This window comes from Carcharhinus amblyrhynchos, chromosome 28 (genome assembly GCF_965287045.1).
Source record: "Carcharhinus amblyrhynchos chromosome 28, sCarAmb.v2.hapA, whole genome shotgun sequence".
Lineage (NCBI taxonomy): Eukaryota > Metazoa > Chordata > Chondrichthyes > Carcharhiniformes > Carcharhinidae > Carcharhinus > Carcharhinus amblyrhynchos.
In genome coordinates, this window is record NC_137351.1 from 28,026,317 (window position 1) to 28,045,910 (window position 19,594).

Genomic DNA, 19,594 nt, shown 5'->3' on the forward strand with positions numbered 1-19,594 from the left:
TGCTCTGTTATTCATTATGATCATGGCTGGTCATCAAAATCAATATCCTGATTTCCCCCCCCCTTCCCCCCACATATCCCTTAATTCCTTTAACCCCCAGAGTTATAGTGAATTGTTTCTTGAAGTCACACAATGATTTGCGCACAGTGGTTAGCAAAGCTGCCTCACAGCTCCAGGGAGCCGGGTTCGATTCCAGCTTTCGGTCACTGTCTGTGTGAAGTTTGCACGTTCTCCCCATGTCTGTGTAGGTTTCCTCCCAGTGTTCCAGTTTACTTCCACATTGCAAAGATGTGCAGGATGGGTGGATTGGCCATGCTAAATAGCCCCTTAATGTTCCAAGATGCGTAAATTAGATGGATTAGCCATGGGAAATGTGTGGGGTTATGGGGGGAGGGTCTAGGTAAGTTATTCTATCAGATAGTTTGTGCAGATTCGATGGGCTGAATGGCCTCTTCTGCACTGTAAGGATTCTATGTATTGGGCCATGGACGATCTGTATCTGAACTCCATCTATCCATCCTAGTTCTGCAACGCTTAATACCCGCGCCTGACAAAAATCACTCAGTTTTGAAATGTTTTTACGATTGTCTCATTTGCCTCTTTCTCATCCTGTGTTGATGCCTTTTCCCCTTTCTCAGTTCACACTCAAAAACCCCACAGTGCAGAAGGAGGCCATTCAGCTCATCAAGTCTGCACTGACTCTCTGGAACAGCATCTTACCTAGGCCTACCATGTAAACCCTACAAATCCTAACCGACACATCTTTGGTTCAGAAGGGGATGCACTGGGAGGCAGTGAGTCTGAGGCCAGACAGCCCAAGATGGGCAGGCAGAAGTTGAGCTCCGCAGGCAGTGCAAGGATTGGAGAGGCAGAAACACAGCCAGAGATGGCATCATGGCCCGGGTGGGTGGGCAATGATGCAATAGAGAAGGTGAGGCAGTGGGAAAGAGAAGGGATGCTGTGTAACATTGAAGCACCAGTTTTTAGCTAGCCAGCAAGCTAAAAACCCAACCATCACCATCACCAGGGGAAAGGTGATAGGAAAATTATTAGACCTAAATGCGGACAAGTTCCCAGGACCAGATGACCTGCATCCTATGATCTTAAAAGTGGCTGCAGAGATAGTAGATGCATTGGTTATAACCTTCCAAAATTCCCAATAATCTTCCCAGTGGATAGGAAAAGAGCCAATGTACCACCTTTATTCAGAAAGCAGGAAACTACAGTCCAGTTACCCTAACATCCGTCATAGGGGAATTTCCAGAATCCACTATCAAAGAGGCTATAGAAAGGTGCTTAGAAAATAATAATATGGTTAGGCAGAGTCACTATGGGCTATGAAAGGGAAATCATGTTTAATTAATTTATGACAATTCTTTGAGAAAATAACAAGCAAGGTGGATAAATGGTTTACTTGGATTTCCAGAAGGCATTTGACAAGGTGCCACATCAAAGTTTATTACACAATACAAGACTACATGTTTTTGGGGATAGTATATTAGCATGGAGCAAGAATTGTTTATCTAATAGGAGACAGAGAGTAGGGATAAATGGGTCTCTTTTGGAAGAGGTGCAGTGCGAAACAGATCAGTGCTGAGGCAGCAATTCATCAATGGCTTGGATGAGGGGAACAAATAAAATAGGAGCAGGATTAGGCCATTTGGTCCTTAATTGACTGCATAGAGCACGCTGGAGACCAGGCCTCAGTCAGAATGGAGAGGCAGATATGTCCATTGCTGTAAACATGAGGATGAACTGGAATATGAACACCAGCGAACATATCCTGAGGTGATTCAGGAGCATAAGGACCGCTGAACTTGGAGAGAAGTTGAAATTTCTCTCCTTTGTATAATGTACCTATGCTCCTTCCATGTCTGCAATCCATTGTGTAATTGAATTTTGTACACTCTTCTCATTACAAGTCATTCCTGGGTGGGTGGGTCATTTTGCAAAGCCCTTAGCTCCTTCTCTTGTCTTTTCTGCGTTGATGCTATGCTGAAACCTCCCTCCCTCCCTCTCCCTTACCCCTGCGCCAGAGACTCCACTCAGCTTCATTGTGTCATGGCGGTTGTCACCATGGCAATGCAAACAGCTGCATGTGTCTCGGTGTATGGTTTGCTAAATTTGCTGATGGCGACAAGCTGGGTAAGAATGTAAATTGTCAAGCGCAGATCAAGGGCAGAATGTTCCAGCCGTGCATGCCCCAGGGTGGGAAAATTCCATCCAAGATCAACAGACCTCTACATGGTCCATGTCCCACCCGCTATGGTTCCCGTGGCAGGTGGGATGGGAAAAATCCCACCCAAAAGTCTACAAAGGAATATAGACGTTGAGTGGGCTAGAATTTGGCAGATGGAGTATAATATAAATGTGAATAATATTTAATATAATGCAGTGTAACGTAAATGTGAACTCATCCACATTGGACAAGAACTCAACAATACAGAGGGATCTGAGTGTCCTGGTACATGAATCACAAAAGTTACTATGCAGGTACAGCAAATGATTAGGAAAGCAAATGGAATGTTGGCATTTATTGCAAGGGGAATGGAGTATAAAAGTAGATAAATTTTACTACAGCTGGACAGGGTCTTGTGAGGCCACATCTATGTACAGTTTTGGTCTCACAGAATCTCTACAGCACAGAAGGAGGCCATTCGGTCCATCGAGTCCACACCGACTATAAGCCCTATTCCCATAACCCCACTTATTTACCCTGCTCACCCCCTTAACACTAGGGTCAAGTTAGCTTGGCCAATCAACCCTACCCACACATCTTTGGGCTGTGGGAGGAAACCCAGGGAGAAGGTGCAAACTCCACACGGACAGTCATCCGAGGCCGGAATTGAACTCGGGTCCCTGGCACTGTGAGGAAGCAGTGCGAACTACTGTGCTATTTCCTTTGTTGACGAAAGAATTCGTTATTTCAGAAGCAGTTCAGAGATGGTTAACTTGACTAATTCCTGTGATGAAGTACTTATGCTATGAAGAAAGGTTGAACAGGTTGGGCTAGTACACACTAGTGTTTAGAGGAATGATAGATGATCTTACTGAAAGATGTCTGATCCTGAGGGGGTTTGATAGAGTAGATACTGGGATGTTTCCACTTGTGGGAGAGACTAGACCCAGGCAACATCCTTTAAGAACATGAGGTCTAGGATTTAAAATGGAGGTGAGGAGAAATTGTTGTCTGTGGAATTCTTTTCCTCACAGAGCAGTGGAGAATGAATCATTCAATTTATTCAAATCAGCGCTATACAGACCATTATAGAGAAGGGAGTCAGTGTTATGGGGGACAGACAGGGGAATGGAGTTAACGCCATAACTAGATCAGCCATGACCTTATTGAATGTTGGAGCAGGCTCAAAGGGGCCAAATGGCCTTCTCCTGCTCCTAAGTCTTGTGTTTCTATGTTCCTACAGGAAATGAGGCTCGAAGCTTGGTCAAAAAGGTGAGTTTTAAAATGAGTTTAAAAGGAAGAGAAGCAGAGAGATTTAGGGAGAGAATTCCGGTACTTAGTGACCAAGGTACTTGAAGCAATGGTCACCAATGGCGTGGCAAAGGGAGTGGGAGACAAGAGTCCAGAGTTGGTGGAACAGAGTTGTAAGGCTCGAGGAGGTCAGAGAGGGAGGGCAGGCAGAGTTCAAGGAGGGATTTGAACATTAGGATAAGAAGCTGAAGGTGTTTGGGAACCGGGAGTCAGTGTTAGTCAATGAGCACAGAGACGCAGGAGTAGGCCATTCAGCCCTTCAAGCCTACTCCACTATTCATTTTGATCATCAAATTCAATATCCTGATCCCCTCCTCCCCCCACACCCACATCCCTTGATCCCTTTAGCCCCAAATGAACAGGACCTTGGTGTGTGTAAGGATTTGAGTAGCAGAGGTTTGGAGTGGGATGTGTAGGAAGAAAAGGGATTGTTGATGATGCTCCAGATTTTAAAGCGTAGCAGGAACGTGACGATCGATGGACAATTAACAAGGTTAAAATCCAAACCTGCAGCTCCAGGAATCTGGAGAAATTTTAACGGAGCCATTTCTCAAAGAGACACAGTGGCAGAGTGGTTAGCACTGCTACCTCACAGCGCCAGGGACCCGGGTTCAATTCCAGCCTTTGGTGACTGTGACTGTCTCAATCACGCGAGGCACATTCTCGCCGTGTCTGCGTCAGTTTTCTCCATGTGTTCCAGTTTCTTCCCACACTCCAAAGATGCGTGGGTTAGGTGGATTAACCTTGCAAAATTGCCCCTTAGTGTCCAAAGATATACAAGATAGCTGATTACCCATGGCAAATGCATGGGGTTATGGTCATAGGGTGGTAGGGAGAGCCTGGGTGGGATGGTCTTTCAGAGAGTCAGTGCAGACTCGATGGGCCGAATGGTCTTCATTAGCTCTGTAGGAATTTATGGTTTCTACCAGTCGAGATAGTTACAATCACCCCCATTCAAAATAACCTTGAGTCAAGTAATGTTTTCAGACACTTGAAAGGAAAACTAAATTGCCAGGCTTTGGGGAAAGAGCAGAGCAGTGGGATTAATGGGATAGTTCTGCTACAGAGTCAGCACACGTCTGACGGGCAATAGCCTCCTGTTGTGGTGGTGATTCAGAGAAGATATTGGACAAAGTGGTGGTTCCCAACTCTGAGATTGCCTTGAGTCTCCTGTAATTAAAGATTAATCCCGCTGGATGCTGCTGTGTAAAACACACGTCAGAAAAAACATGACCAGTGTTGGATCAATAGCATGTTTCCCTCCCATCGCCTCCCCGCCACAGCCTTCTTCTGAACACTTTAGAGTTATAACAATAGGTGTGGCACGGTAGCGCAATGCTTAGCACTGCTGCCTCACAGCGCCAGGGACCTGGGTTCAATTCCGCCTGTGTGTGGAGTTTGCACATTCTCCCCGTGTCTGCGTGGGCTTCCACCAGATGCTCCAGTTTCCTCCTAAAGATGTGCGGGTTAGGTTGACTGGCCATCTTATACCGACTCTAGCAGGGTAAATATGTAGGGTTATGGGAATAGGGCTTGGGTGGGATTGTTGTCGGTACAGGCTTGATGGGACGAATGGACACTTTCTACACCGTAGGGATTCTATGAATGTTGGAAATGGGAAATGGCTGTGTGAATGGGGGGGGATGACTGTTTCACTGCGTGAAGGAGTTGGAGGCGGGCAACGAAACCTCCAGGAATCTGGCTGAATCTAACCACTCCAGTGCACAGGCAGCAACGATGGGTGGATTTTGCTGTTGTGTATATCAGCAAAAGCATTAAACAACTTTGACAGGCCAGATAAACACATGATTAGAGTAAATATTGCAGAGTTCACCGTGATTAAAATACTTTTACAATTAGTTTTGTTTAATCTCCCTTAATTACAAAAGAATAAATAGTTTTTGGTTGGTTTGGCTCCTTTTCAATCATGAATTATGCAGTTCCCTCCCATCAGTTAGAAGCTAAAGTCATATAATGTTTTCCTTTTGTGCCGCACTCGTATTACGATAATGCTTTAAGCTGAACATTATGCTGCACTGTACACACACAACTAATGTTTCAGAAACAGAAAACCGCGAGCCTGTTCCTCATTTACGTGAATCATTCGCTGATAAAAGGTGCAGCCGTGAGAAAGTGGAGCTGCATACTCATTTTACTGTGTGGCTACTCATCTCCCAGTCTGTATTGCCAAGTCTGTCAGCTGTGTCTCAGTGGGGAGCACTCTCGGCTCTGAATCAGGAGGCTGTGAAATTCTAGCCCCGTTAGAATTCACAACTGGGGGCGGCACGGTGGCACAGTGGTTAGCACTGCTGCCTCACTGCGCCACGGACCCGGGTTCGATGCTCGACCTCGAGTCACTGTGTAGATTTTGCACTTTCTCCCCGTATCTGTGTGGGTTTCCTCCGGATGCTCCGGTTTCCTCCCACACTTCAAAGATACATGGGTTAGGTTGATTGACCGTGCTAAACTGCCCCTTAATATCAGAGAATTAGGTGGACAAGTCAGTATGGTTATGGGGACAGGGTCTATGTGGGATTATGGTTGGTGCAAATGGCCTCCTTCTGCACTGTAGGGATTCTATGATTGCAGAGACCCGAGCACATGAGGCACTGGCACTTGAATGCAATACTGATGGGAGTGCAGCCCTGCCAGAGGTGCTCTCTTTGGAGAGAGACAGTAAACAAACCTTCCCTCTCAGGTGGAAGCATAAGGTCCCACAGTATCAGTTTTAGGAATGACAGCGTTCCCCCCAAGTCTTCCAGCCAGTATTTATCTCTCGAACAACACGGGGAAAACAGATGATCTGGGTTGTTATCACATGAGAGCTTGCTGTGTGTAAACTGAGTCTGCATTTCCTATACTCTGTGACTACAAAGGAACTTCACTGGTTGCGAAGCACTTTGGGACATACTGAGGTTGTGAAAGGTGCTACATAAATGCAACTATGAGGGTGGGAATGGAGCATCTTCAAGATGGTGACTAGATTCAGCCTAATTTATCCCCATCCCAAGAACCATTCTCATTGGACGGTGGGTAGTTAAAATCTAGCCTAGCCTATTTCTGATATACCCATGAGTCTGGATATCATTAAAAGAATCTGGTGGCTGCAATATCACTGCAGTGGAATTCACCAGAGAACTGAGAATCAGACATTCCCGCTGTCCTCATACCCTTATCGTTCTGACTGCAATCCAGTCTGCCATGGGGAGCTGTGCTCATAGGGAGTACATATACTGGAGATGGGCTTTGAACGTATAGTCCCAACTCTCTAACCCTGCGATACCAGATTTTAAATCACCCTGTTTTTTAATTATTCATTCATGGGATGTGGGTGTTATTGGCAAGGCCAGTATTTGTTGCCCATTCCTAAGTGCCTTGAGAAGGTGGTAATGAGCTGCCATTCCTGAACTGCTGCAGTTCAAGTGCTGTTAGCCCTGGAGCTCCCTGCCTTCAAACCAGTGAAGGAACAGTGAGTTATTTCCAAATCACAATGGTGAGTGACTTGGAGGGGAACTTCCAAGTGGTGGTGACTGTCACCTGTGTCCTTCTAGATGGCAGTGATCATGGGTTTGGGAGGTGTTGTCTAAGGAGCCTTGGTGAGTTCCTGTAGCACATCTTATAGATGGTACACACTGCTGGCACTGTTTGTCAGTGTGGAGGGAGTGAATATTTGTAGATTGGATGTCCTGCTATCTCCTGGATGGTGTCGAACTTCTTGAATGTTATTGGAGCTGCACTCATCCAGGCAAGTGGGGAGTATTCTATCACACTCCTGGCTTGTGCCTTGTAGATGGTGGACAGGCTTTGGGAAGTCAGGAAGTGAGTTACTTGCCGCAGGATTACTAACTGGTAATATCACTTGTATTATAACAAAATTAAAACACATTTAACAATGAAAACTGGAGCTAATTTTCTATTGTCTACAGGGAAGGAACAAATGGAATATACCTCCATGACAGACTTCTCAAATCATTGCGCTCTTAATAAAGGGGAACATTTGGGTTTGCACTATCTATAATTTAACATCTAAAGCACAGTCAGGCTCTGCTGGGAGAATATCTCAAAATTTGAAAAGAACTGAGATTCATCCTTTCCCATCAGATGAGGGAATTCAGGCATTGATGCATCCATGAAGGAACTGGAGGGCATAATGAATTAAATTTTAATTAAACCCTTAGTAATATCCTGCCTGCGTCAGCTTCATGCAGTCACTGCTCCAGACCAGCTGTTCTGCTGCCACTGTCACTGAAAGACATACTTTAAACAAGAGGGTTTTACAGGGACCACTCTTACCAATTTGTACATTATTTAAAAGAACTATTGGTCTCACAACACTCTCGTTGCAGAGTTCTTCCCAATTTGTGCCCAAAACCTTTGAAAGGGCATTCAAACTAAACAGGTGATCTAGCAGCATAACTCCAAGACCAGCTCCCAACCCAAACTGTAATTTGGACATTTTTAACCACTCCTTCATTGTCACTGGGTCTAAGTGTTGGCATTTTCCAATTCAACAACACCTTCATCACACAGATTGCTGAAGTTCACAAAGTCCCATCACCACCTTCGCCAGGGCAACTCAGAATGGGCAATAATTCTGGCCTCATCAGTATTGACTACATCCCATGAATGAACGATTGGACAAATTTTCAGGTCCCCAGTTCCCCATCCAATGCTCCAGAGGAGTTTTGTTCCTAATGTGGGGTCTCTTTGATTCTTCATTTTTCTTTAACCTCTCACCTTTCTTTGTTTCCACAATGCCCAACTCGAACAGTCCAGGCAGATGATTTAGGCCATAAGATGTAGGAGCAGAAGTAGGCCATTTGGCCCATTGAGTTTGCTCCATCTATCTTTCAATGAGATCATGACAGACCTGATATGCTTATCCTCAACTGAAGAGACCCACACTTTTCACCCTCTCTGAAGGAAAAGTTGCCAAATCCTCTCTAGTAAAAGGAAACATAGGTGTCCTCCTCGCAGCAGCAGTGACCACCCTCGCATTGGCTGTGATCTGAGAATTAGTCCTATACAGGAACTGTAAACAAATGCATATGTCTTGAACCCTTGAAAACTTTCCCACCTTATCCCCATACAATAGATTTTTAATCAGTAATGGAATCAATTTCAATCTTAAATAGACTTAATGACTCAGCCTCTACAGTTTTCTGCAGTAAAGAATTCAACAGATTCACTGCCCTTAGAGAAAAAAAATCCTCCTCACCTCTGTCTTAACTGGGTGTTGTGAAAGGGACAGTGACCACAATGGGCTTCTCTTACTTGCTACCATGTTTCTGTCAACAGTTCAGATCAACCATTGGCAGATGCCCAGCGTAAGTGACTCCTTAACCAACACTTTGAATTCACAACACTTACCTGTGCCCCATAACCACTCAAACCCTGTGAATATTGATCTGCCAACTAGCAGCGTGGTGGCACAGTGGTTAGCTGTGGTGCTTCACAGCACCAGGGACCCTGGTCCAATTCCAGCTTTGGATAACTATCTGAGAGGAGTTTGCATGTTCTCCGTGTGTCTGCATGAGTTTCCTCCGGTTGCTTCAGTTTTCTCCCACATTTCAAAAGATGTGCATCTTAGGTTGGTTGGCCATGCTGAATTGACCCTAGTGTCAGAAGAAGGATTAGCAGGGTAAATAGGTGGGGTTATGGGGATAGGGCGTGGGTGGGATTGTGTTCGGTGCAGACTCGATGGGCCAAATGATCTCCTTCTGCATTGTAGCCATTCTATGATTCTACGAACCTATATTGGGAAATGTGTAAACTGGCTCCAATTGTGTGTTGCTAAACAACTTGCCCCAACACATGGTGTGGCTGGATCAACCTCTGACCTCATCCCATTCGACAACCCTTTAGGATACAAATAATCCTGGAACTTCTACCCATGTTACAACCTTTAACTGTTCATGGACGTCTTCCTCAAGTATCTCCTGTAAATATCTGCTCGTTATGGGGACTGGGTTCAAATCCCACCGTGGCAAATGGTGGAATTTGAACTCAAAAATAAAAAAATCTGGAATGAAGTATTTACTGATGACCATGAAACCACTGTCGGTAAAACCCATCCGGTTCTGATGTCCTTTAAGGAAGGAAATCTGTGTTGCTTACCTGGTCTGGCCTACATGTGACAAGGAGCCACAACAATGTGGTTGACTCTCAATTGCCCTCTGAAATGGCCTTACACACCATTCAGTTCAAGGGCAACTAAGGATGGGTAATAAATGCTGGCCAGCCAGTCATACCCATGTCCCACAGATGAATTTTTAAAAAATGAAGGGAGTCTGAATTCGGTGATTGCTGCAGAATTGTTTATCCCTTTTTCTATCAGTGACTTAGAATCATCATCATGGAATCCATACAATGCAGAAGGAGGCCATTCGGCCCATCCAGTCTGCACCGACCACAATCCCAACAAGACCGTACTCCCATAACCTCATATATTTACCCTGCTAATCCCCCCGATACTAGGATTAAATTTAGCACAGCCAATCAACCTAACCCACACATCTTTGGCGTGTGGGAGGAAACTGGAACACCCGGGGGATATGCACGCAGACACAGGGAGAAAGTACAAACCATGCACCCAGACAGTGACCCAAAGCCAGAATTGAACCCAAATCCCTGGCACTGTGAAGCAGCAGCAGCGCTAATCACTGTGCCACCCAACAAAAGTTGTGCAGCTCCAACCAACCACACCACAGCAAGCAAATATACATCCTTCAATGTCAACCTAAACTATTCACAGTCAGGCAAAAAAAAAGGGTAACTGAGACTTTCAGAATAGTTACAGCTGCTCCAATGTTATCTCCACACTAGTTTCCACCCCTTGCTTCCACTTAATCCCCTCCTGTAATAAGCTAGGTTCCTCTAAGATGCGCCTCTTTCCATTCACTTTAAAAGGACTCCACCGTGTGTAGAGGAGGACACTGGACCCGCCCCTTTCACTTTCTCTTTTAAGCTTTTGCCGAGCAAACATAATAATCGGAGGAAAAACAGAACAAGAGGAATCTGATCAGGGACAAACACAATAAAAATGCCTCGGTCCATCAGAGCGTAAGTTCCCTTGTTCCAGCCACAAGAACGCCACTGCCCGGCAGGGTTAGGCATTGGTGCTGCTATCGCCCGGGTAATCTACAGTATTTGTGTTACAAATCAAATTGAGAAAGCAAACAATAATTTTCTTTTTTTAAAATCAGACAAGTTATTGGTCACAATGAAAAATGCAGGAATTATTTTTGGTGCTTTAGAAACCTCTGGTAGCCCAGTTGGATGAACTGGATTTTTTTTTGGGGGGGGAAATAAAATCTACAGTTCATTCTCCACCCCCACCACCCCTCCCCACATTTACAAATGCAGCCCTTTCTTTCAAAAAAAAGAGCATTTATAACGTACTTACATTGAACAGTAAGATTTGTAACACAGGAGCTATATGCATCAGAGCAATCCAACTTCAGTTGCAGGCACGTCATTCCACATGCTGACAAGAGGACAGAGAGAGAAACCCCTCCTTCATCAATCGTTAGCAATAGCTGCAACTCTTGCTATCACCATGGCTACGGCACCTTACTCCAGCAGCAGGTGATCCAGTCTATCGTCACCGTACCCCCACAAAGGCTCAGGAGAAGCCCCCATCTATCTGACAATATTGGGCCAGCGGCCAGAATCCACCCTCCCATTTAAACGCTTGACAACATCACGGGCGACTGCTCACTCCTTACCGAAAACTGGAGCCGAGCTCGGAGTGGGTTTCCCCCTCCTCCCTGGATGAGTGCTGAGCTATCACCAAGAGCAGGGATTGAAAGGGGCCGTTCCCAGGCACACACAGCATTGTGGAGACTCCGCCGGCGACAGCCTTGCTAATATAGCCTGCCAGTGGTTTGTCATTGGCGAATCCCTGTGGAGTGGTAATGGCTCTAAGACTGCAGATGCTGAGACAGAGATCCTAGCTGCAAGGTAGTTTTATTAATGGAACGGCAAAACAAAATGAAATTCACTCTCTCTCTCACACACACACACACACACACACATTAATATTAATTTGATAGTTTCCCTATCATCACTGAGTTCTTTACATCATTCAAACAGCATTTGTGATTCATAAAACAAACAATCACACTTTGTAATTAATCATCAGGTTTGATTTAAATACCAGCAACTCTCTCACTCAGATTGGCTGCAACGTATCTCCTTCCTTACCAGCACAATAAATCTTAATGCATTGTCCACATTCTTGAAATCAATCCCTCCTTAAATTATGCTACAGTCGGCAGACTATATTGCTTGTCCTATAAAGCATAGCCCATTAGGGTATCGACATAGCACAGCTTGGTGTCAATTACTGAGCGCACCAGGCTTGATATTCTGAATAATCCATTTTCCTTCCACATTTACACCTGTCAGGCTGTGGGTAGGCATGTCCGAGGTTTGCTCACACTGGTCTTCACCCAGCGTACAGTGCAAGACTGGAGCAGATGTTTTGTAGAATTCTCTGACATATGACTAAGAGGCTCACAACACCAGGTTTAAAGTCCAACAAGCTTATTTGATCGTAAACCCACAAGCTTTCGGGGTTTGCCCCTTCGTCAGGTGAAATCGGGCAACGAAGGGGCAAACCCCAAAAGCTATCAAATAAGCTTGTCGGACTTTAACCTGGTGTTGTGAGACTTCTTAGTATGATTAAAAACCAGCGACTAAAGTAGAAAGTGGCGTCAGACATTAGCGCAGTGACCAGCCCAACAGAAATTGGGATTACATTAAGTCTGTACCATTGATGGAGAATTCATGGGTTACTCAACTCATGCTTTATGGATACTACAAAGTTACCAAAGTACTTCATTATTTCTTTGACAAATAAGAGATTGAAAGAACCAAAGTAAGGGTCATTAATATATCAAGAAAAGTAAGGGTTATTAATATATCAAGAAAAGCAATGGTCAAGCATCCACCTTTGGGGATCCCCCATTGCATACCTAGAAACATAGAAAATAGGTGAAAGAGGAGGCCATTCGGCCCTTTGAGCCTGCTCCACCATTCATTATGATCATGGCTGATCACCAAATTCAATAGCCTGATCCCACCTTCCCTCCATATCCTTTGATCCCCTTCACCTCAAGTGCAGTATCTGTTACTTGAAAGCATTCGATGTTTTGGCCTCAGCTACTTTCTATGGTATAGAATTTCATAGGCTGACCACAGGGTGAAGAAATTTCTCCTCATTTCAGTCCTAAGTGGCCTACCCTGTATCCTCAAACTGTGACCTCTGGTTCTGGACACCCCCACATCAGGAATATCCTTCTTGCATCTACCCTGTTTAGTCCTGTTAAATTATATTGATGTCTATTAAATCTCTCCTCATTCTCCCAAACTCAAGCGAATACAATCCTAACTGGCTGTCTACACTTCCCACTGCCTCAGAAAAGCAGCCAGCATAATTAAGGACCCCATGCACCCCGGACATTCTCTCTTCCACCTTCTTCCATCAGGAAAAAGATATACAAGTCTGAGGGCATGTACCAACTGACTCAAGAACAGCTTCTTCTCTGCTGCCATCAGACTTTTGAATGGACCTACCTCACATTAAGTCAATCTTTCTCTACACCTTAGCTATGACTGTAACATTGCATTCTGCACTCTCTCCTTTCCTTGTCTATGAATGGTATGCTTTGTCTGTATAGCGCACAAGAAACAATCCTTTTCACTGTATAATAATAGATGTGACAATAATAAATCAAATCAATCTCTCCACATACATCAGCTCTACCAAATTTTCCTCCAGTCTGAAAAACTTGATTGTATTTAAGGTACAATCTCGATCTCTTTGATTCATGACTTTGGTGCACCTGGGACCATCGCTCCGATCAGCGGAGACACTGGCTACCAAAAAGTCACTCCCTTTGCTCAATCGTCCTATCTTCAAACACCCTGCTTAAGATCCGTTCCTTTAACCAATCTCCAGCACCGCTGTTTTGCCACACATTCGCTGATGTCCCTTTGTAGAAGTGCCTCGGGATATTTCTTTACACTGAAAGGGATTACATTATACAGAGACAAGCTGCTTGAAACACTGTGACCATTAGGGAGGCAAACACACTGAAAAAAGAGAATTCAGACTGCATCGTATGAATGGTCTCCTGGATCAATCAACAATTACGGTTTGGAATATCGTTATTTAAACTTAATTGGATTAATTAAGTGTGGAAATGGAGCCAGATTGTGTGGTGCGGGGAGGAACAGATTATGTACAGCAATTATAATAACAATATGAGTGTTTAGCAAGCGCTGAGAATTTCATCAGATCTCACAGAATGTACAGGCAATATTTCCATTTCCTTTTCAGCAGAGGTAGCCAAAATATATTCTATCACAATGCAACGTCAAGCTCTATTTCCCAATTCCACCCTGCCCACACTTCTCCGATTTATAATAGAAATGTACAACAAGCTGCCTCTTGCCTTGGGCTCGGGTGGGAACTCATTTTCACACTCAAGCTCCAATTTAAATTCATTAGAATCCAAAAGTGCCAGCAAAGCACATCTCGATGAACTGCCACTTCCTCATCAGCTTGCTGTCAGAAGGACAGGGGACAGGGATGTCCAGTTTATGGATATAAGAGGGTGAAGCTCTGTGTCAGCCTTCTTTATAGATTTGAACCATTTACTCAATTACCCTGGTACAACTGGCACTGCAAAGAAGTTTAAAGTTTATCTATTACAGTCTCAAGTAGGCTTACTAATGAGACTCAGAATCACAAGGATTTACAGCATGGAAACAGGCCCTTCGGCCCAACATGTCCATGCCGCCCAGTTTTTACCATAAGTTATTCCCAATTGCCCATATCCCTCTATACCCATTGTACCCATGTAACTATCAAAATGCTTCTTAAAAGACAAAATTGTACCCGCTTTTACTACTACCTCTAGCAGCTCGTTCCAGACACTCACCACCCCTTGTATGAAAAGATTGCCCCTCACCTAAAACCCAGCCCTCTAGTTTTAGACTGCCCTACCTTCGAGAAAAGATGTTGACGACCTACCTCATCTCATTATTTTATAGACCTCTATAAGATCACCCCTAAGGCTCTTATGCTCCAGGGAAAAAACTCCCAGTCTATCCAGCCGCTCCCTATAACTCAAACCATCAAGTCCCGGTAGCATCCTGGTAAATCTTTTCTGCACTCTTTCTAGTTTAATAATATCCTTTCTATAATAGTGACCAGAACTCTATACTGTATTCCAAATGTAGTCTTACCAATGTCTTGTACAACTTCGACAAGACATCCCAACTCCTGTATTCAATGTTCTGACCAATGAAACCAAGCATGCCGAATGCCTTCTTCACCACCCTATTCACCTGTGACTCCACTTTCAAGGAGCTATGAACATGTACCCCTAGATTTCTTTGTTCTGTAACTTTCCCCATCGCCCTACCATTAACTGAGTAAGTCCTGCCCTGGTTCAATCTACCAAAATGCATCACCTCACAATTATCTAAATTAACCTCCATCTGCCATTCATCAGCCCAGTGGCCCAACTGATCAAGATCCCATTGCAATCCTAGATAACTTTCTTCACTGTCCACTATGACACCAATCTTGGTGTCATCTGCAAACTTACTAACCATGCCTCCTAAATTCTCATCCAAATCATTAACATAAATGACAAATAATAGTGTACGCAACACCGATCCCTGAGGCACACAGCTGGTCACAGGCCTCCGGTTTGAAAAACAACCATCCATAACCATCCTGTTTTCTGTCATCAAGTCAATTTTGTATCCAATTGGCTACCTCACCCTGGATCCTGTGAGATTTAACTTTATGCAGCAACCTACCATGCGGTACCTTGTCAAAGGCTTTGCTAAAGCCTATGTAGACAACATCAACTGCACTGCCCTGATCTACCTTCTTGGATACCTATTCAAAAAACTCAACCAAAAATTCGAGAAACATGATTTTCCACTCACAAAGCTATGCTGACTGTCCCTAATCATGATGAAAGCAAATTATTGTGGATGCTGGAATCTGAAACCAAGAGAGAAAATGCTGGAAAATCTCAGCAGGTCTGGCAACATCTGTAAGGAGAGAAAAGAGCTGACATTTTGAGTCCAGATGACCCTTCATCAAATCTTTGACAAAGGGTCATCTGGACTCAAAATGCCAGCTCTTTTCTCTCCTTACAGATGCTGCCAGACCTGCTGAGATTTTCTAACATTTTCTCTTTTGGTCCCTTGCCTCTCTAAATGCCTGTGGATCCTGTCTCCCAAAACATCTTCTAACTTACCCACTATAGACATCAGGCTCACTGGCCTATAGTTCCCAGTTTTTTTCCCTGCAGCTCTTCTTCAACAAAGGCACAACATTTGTCACCCTCCAATATTCAGGCACCTCACCTGTAGCTGTCAATGATTCAAATATCTCCGCTAGGGGACGTGCAATTTCTTCCCTAGCTTCCCACAGTGTCCTGGGATACGTTTCATCAGGTCTTGGGGATTTATGTACCATGATGCACTTTAAGACTTCCAGCTCTTCCTTCTCTGTAATACGTACAATCATCCAGACATCACTATTTATTTCCCCAAGTTCCCTAACATCCATGCCTTTCTCAACAGAAAATACTGATGAGAAATATTTATTCAGGATCTCAACCATCTCTTATGGATCCACACATAGATGATCCAGTTGACCCACTCTCTCCACAGTTACTCTTTTGGCCATTATGTAAGGATAGGCAACAACATCTCCTCCACAATCATCTTCAACACTGGTTCCCCACAAGGCTGTGTCCTCAGCCCCGTAATATACTCCTTATACACGTATGACTGCACGGCCAAATTCCCCCCCAATTCGATTTTCAAGTTTGCTGATGACACCACTGTGGTGGGTTGGATCTCAAACAATGACAAGACAGAGTACAGGAATGAGACAGAATAGGGTGGAACTGGTGCTATGACAATAATCTCTCCCTCAATGTCAACAAAACGAAGGAGATAGTCATCAACTTCAGGAAGCATGGTGGAGGACATATCCCTGTCTACATCAATGGGGTGAAATGTAACTGCTTAAAAGCTTCAGGTTTTTAGGTGTCCAGATTACCAATAACCTGTCTTGGTCCCCCCATGCCGACACTATAGTTAAGAGAGCCCACCAACGCCTCTGCTTTCTCAGAAGACTAAAGAAATTTGGTGTGTCCGCTACGACTCTCGCCAGCTTTCACAGATGCACCATAGAAAGCATTCTTTCTGGTTCAGCTTGGTACGGCTCCTGCTCTGTCCAAGATCGTACGAAACTACAAAGCCCAGTTTATCACGCAAACCAGCCTCCCATTCATTGACTCTGTCTACACTTCCTGCTGCCTTGGAAAAGCAGCCAGCATAATCAAGGACCCCACACATCCCAGAGATAGCCTCTTCCACCTTCTTCCATTGGGAAAAGGGTACAAAAGTCTAAAGTCACATACCAATTGACTCAAGGACAGCTTCTTCCCTGCTGCTGTCAGACTTTTCTATCCCCTTTCCTATTCTCAGCATTGTTTTTACAATGCTTCATAGAAAAGTGTGACAGCTCTAGACTCAAAATGTCAGCTCTTTTCTCTCCTTACAGATGCTGCCAGACTTGCTGAGATTTCCCACGTTTTCTCTTTTGCTTTTGAATTCCAGCATCCACAGTAATTTGCTTTTATTTAATAGAAAAGTTCACCTTCCTCCAATTTTTAATTAGCAAACTTGTCTTTTGTACGTGAGGTTTGTTCTCTACGCTAATCAGTCTTCCTTAGCAGAGCCTAATTCTGTGTGTTATTCTTCAACCTCACTTTAATTTAACTTCTGCTAATTGTTTTGTTGGCTCTTGGCACCCTTTTTGTGATAAATGCCTATTTTCACTTGGGAATACAGCAGAAATTGAGAATGTTTCTCCTGACTGTCAAATTGGAGCTGCAAACTTTCTGCTTCTTCCTGGCATCCCACGTTCTTGATTTTCAGTTTGGTTACATTATCTTTCAGCTACTCAATGGTTCTCAGTAAATTTAAGACATGCTTGATTTGATTTATTTTTGTCACATGTATTAACATACAGAGAAAAGTATTGTTTCTTGCACTCTATACAGACAAAGCATACCATTCATAAAGAAAGGAGAGAGTGCAGAATGTAGTGTTACAGTCTTAGCTAGGGTGTAGAGAAAGAACAACTTAATGTAAGGTAGGTCCATTAAAAAGTCTGACAGCAGCAAGGAAGATGCTGTTCTTGAGTCAGTTGGTATGTGACATCAGACTTTTGTATCTTTTTCCCAAAGGAAGAAGGTGGAAGGTATGTACGGGGTGTGTGGAGTCCTTAATTATGCTGGCTGCTTTTCGCAAGGCAGCAGGAAGTATGGACAGAGTCTATGGATGGGAGGCTAGTTTGCTTGATGGATGATGCTATCTTCATGTCCTTTTGTAGTTCCTTGCAGTCTTGGACAGAGCAGGAGCCAATGCTGAGCTGTGATGCAACCAGAAATAATGTTTTCTACGGTGTATCTGTAAAAGTGCATTTTCCTCTCGTTCCCCGAGCTTCAGCATCAGATTTCATTGTCTGATCTTATTTCTGTCTTTGTTTTCAAATAAATTGGTTGGACTTAAACCTGGTGTTATCAGACTTCTTACCGTGTTTACTTTCTCCACCAGCAGCTGAGCTTTGTCCTTGTTCTCCATTTCGATTTCACTGTTGGTCTGTCTTTGATGAAACCTTAACTTTTGTTATTTCAGTAGTTGGGCTACTCATGGCTTCATTATCCACTTACAGCTTTTCTAAATTCAACAGAGTCTCCTCGACGTGGTTCTGCCATTCTGCTCTTCAAAACAGTCTTCATTTTTTTATTAAAGCAAATTACTGCAGATGCTGGAATCTGAAACCAAAAGAGAAAATGCTAGAAAATCTTAGCAGGTCTGGCAGCATCTGCAAGGAGAGAAGAGAGCTGATGTTGAGTCCTGATGACCCTTTGTCACAGCCTTTCAGCTTTAACCCTAAGAGCTTTGACAAAGGGTCATCTAGTCTCAAAACATCAGCTCTTTTCTCTCCCTACAAATGCTGAGATTTTCCAGCATTGTCTCTTCATTTCTTCATGCTGCTGAAGGGTTATGCACCTCTTTTACATTTGATCTTGACAACCAATCAGCCATTCTTTCACCTGTTTATTTTATTTTCAGCTCTTGCCAGCTCACTCTGTTCTTCAGTGCATTGCTTTGTCACTACTGGTAGCTCCAATGCAGCTACATCTTTTAAATTTTTCATGGTTTTTTCCAAAGACTGGTAACAATTCTATGCAGGGATAATTCTAAAGCCATATCCTTTTAGTGGGAACTCATTCACGTTCAGAGTTAGGGATCACCACTATCCCCAATTTTCTTAACTGTTGTTATTGTCATTCTCCTCTGGGGTGTGGAATTACAGACAAGCTCTCTTTTCTCCTCCCTTGCACATCCCGCTTTTCATAGTCCATTGACAACCATGCCTTCAGCTGTCTACGCTCCATCGTTGTAAACTGTTAAAATTTGTCCAGGTTTCGGAATTTCCTCCTTAGCCCTCTTCACCTCTCTATCTCATTCCCTTCTCCTTAATAAAACCCCACCAAAATCTATGTGATTAAGGTTTTGATTACCTGTCGGAATATTTCTCAATATGGGTCAACGTCAAATGTTTGGGGTGATTCTCCCAGCGCACTGCACAGATCTAGCAGTGCAATGGGTCAGGAGACATCGATGGAGGCTGTTTAGCGAGCTTCCCAAAGGGCCCACAGCCTCCGCGCGTCTCTGGGGACAGGATTTCTGGAGTTGTCAGCTCCGCGCTGGAAATCAGTGCGGAGCCAATATAAACATTAAAATCAGGGTTTGATGTCTCCACATCTACTAGCTTCTCCCCCCTCCCACCCCCACCGCCCACCGGGAGTGTTTCACTCCAGCTTCCCACTAACAAGAAATTGGTGGTCGACCCTGCTGGAGTGAAGGGAGGCCATGGGGACCCTCCCCCAGGAGGTCAGAGGTCAGGGGTGTCCCCGGTCATTGCCAGTCTGGTAGTGCCAGCCTGGCTCCCTGGCACTGCCAAGGGATGAAATGGCAATGCCCAAG

General features: G+C 44.2%; 1 protein-coding gene across 3 annotated transcripts in view; it reads right to left on the reverse strand.

Moving 5' to 3' along the window:
- The window catches only part of sema4ba (sema domain, immunoglobulin domain (Ig), transmembrane domain (TM) and short cytoplasmic domain, (semaphorin) 4Ba), a 451,928-nt gene that overhangs the window by 248,858 nt on the left and 183,476 nt on the right, over positions 1-19,594 (reverse strand). The window contains exon 1 of one of the 3 annotated variants that reach the window (XM_080214193.1): positions 11,218-11,314. The exons of 1 other annotated variant lie outside the window; for it this stretch is intronic. The gene's annotated coding sequence lies outside the window, so the exon portion shown is untranslated. Of the gene's footprint in view, positions 1-10,895; positions 11,315-19,594 lie in introns of those variants that run through there. One more of the 3 variants, XM_080214191.1, reaches the window with a different exon arrangement.